Below are 2129 nucleotides of genomic sequence, written 5' to 3'. Positions count from 1 at the left end.
CATTTCGGGGATTTGAAGAGCTCTATGGTTATCCAAAGAGGGAGAGGAAAGCCTGCAATATTGAACAGCCTTGGGAGGTAACAGGGGTCTGGCCTGGGCACAGGGCTGCACATAGCCCCATAGGAACAAGAAGAGATGGATTTTAACAATGAACACTAGATATTTCTGTTAACAATGTTGAGACCTCAATATAGTTGTGCTAATCCTAGCACGTAATTATTGAATTTATTTTTCTTAATTAAGCAAATAAAAATAGTTCTTGAGCCCTAGCCAGTTTGGCTCAGTGGATAGAGGGCTGGCCTGCGGACCAAAGGGTCCCGGGTTCGATTCAAGGACACATACCTTGGTTGCAGGCTCCTCCCCAGCCTGGGCCTTGGACAGGGCTTGTGCAGGAGGCAACTAATCGATGTACTTCTCTAACATTGATATTTCTCTCTGTCTCTCCCTTTCCCTTCCACTTTCTCTAAAAATCAATGGAAAAATATCTTCGGGTGAGGGATAAAAAAAGTTCTTGATTTACTTAAAATTTTGCAGTTACTTTTAATTGTGTTACAATCATGTCATATCATTCAGAAATTGCCTAGTTTTGTTTTGTTTTTCTTTTCACCCATTCCACTAGACTTGGGTATGAGAAGATTGAAAAAATAGCTATTAGTAGGCCCTTTATTGGTTTGTGATAAATAACAAAGTAGCTATACTTTTAATCAATTAACAGAAAAAAAATTCATAAATAGCAGAAACATGCTTGATTGTTACCTATTTAAAAAACACCGCGGAAAAGTTAGAACCATTCATATTAAAGGTGACAAACATCGATCTCTATTTCACTATTTCCATGATGCTAACCATTACTTTATGAAGATGAGTATTATAATAATTCATTTATTTAATACAGTACTATGTGCCAAACACTATGCTAAGAGCTTTACTTTCATTATCTTTTATCTTTTAAAACATTTCAATTATGAAAAAGTTCAATAATATATTAAATAAAATAGTATCAGCCCTAGCCGGTTTGGCTTAGTGGATAGAGTATTGGCCTGCAGACTGAAGAGTCCTGGGTTTGATTCCAGTCAAGGGCATGTACCATAAAATAAAGCAGTATCATGAACTCCCATGTACCTCATAACCCATCCTCTATAATTACAAACTCATGGCCCATAATAAACTTATGTCTATATCCCCACACATTTCCTCTCATCTGTACTATTTGAAGTAAATCTGAACCTTCTTATGATTTCACCTATACATATTTCCATAAATAATGTCTGGAAGATAAGGATGTTTTTAAAGCAGCATCATTTTAGATAATATTCAAAATGACCTTATGAAACCGGTCCCATTAACAACCCCATTTCTCAGGTGAGAACACTAGAGCTTAGCGAAATGAAACACCTCGTCCAAAGGACCTGCTAGTGGATAGCCTACTGGGGATTGATATACAGCTCTGTCTGAATCCAAAGTCAAAGGCCCTAAACATTCCATTGACTCTCTAATATCAGATAATTTCACCCGCTAGAAATTTTGTTGACTTTTTAATATCTCAATTCTGACTGGTACTTCATGGAGACAACACTAAGGAAATAAAAAGGCTCTTGATCACTTCAAGAACTGAGAATTTTATTCAGGTCACTAGATAACATGAATTTCTAAACACCAAGGTGGTCACAGAAGTCATTTTATGCCTCTTCCCCTTCTATCTTAAGTTCACCAAACTTGGGACTTAGATATGGACTCCTGAGATTCTGGCTCTGAAGTAAGAAAAACCTCTGGTCATTGGTACTCAGAAGGTACCAATGCTGACATACATCCCGGCAGACCAGGGATAGGCTGACCAGGATAGGGGGAAGTCCCAGGAGTTAATACTTCAGTACAACCGACACTTCTCCACAGCACTGTGCATGCTCTGGTGAGGGGGGTGGGGGGGACGACACATAGATGCTGCCGGATGGTGACAGTTTAAATTGTTTGTTTTTAATGTGGCCATCCTACATAGGTCCTTATGCAAATAATATACCTTTTAAAATAATTACTTATGCCTAAGTACTTTTCTCTAAGATGAGTCATTTATGCCACTGATACTACTTGTAAAGCCAGCATGGGGTTACTTTCATGTTCAGCTACTACGA

This window comes from Myotis davidii, unplaced genomic scaffold (genome assembly GCF_000327345.1).
Source record: "Myotis davidii unplaced genomic scaffold, ASM32734v1 scaffold404, whole genome shotgun sequence".
Taxonomy (NCBI): domain Eukaryota; kingdom Metazoa; phylum Chordata; class Mammalia; order Chiroptera; family Vespertilionidae; genus Myotis; species Myotis davidii.
The sequence above is the reverse complement of the archived record's forward strand: the minus strand, read 5'-3'. Positions refer to the sequence as shown.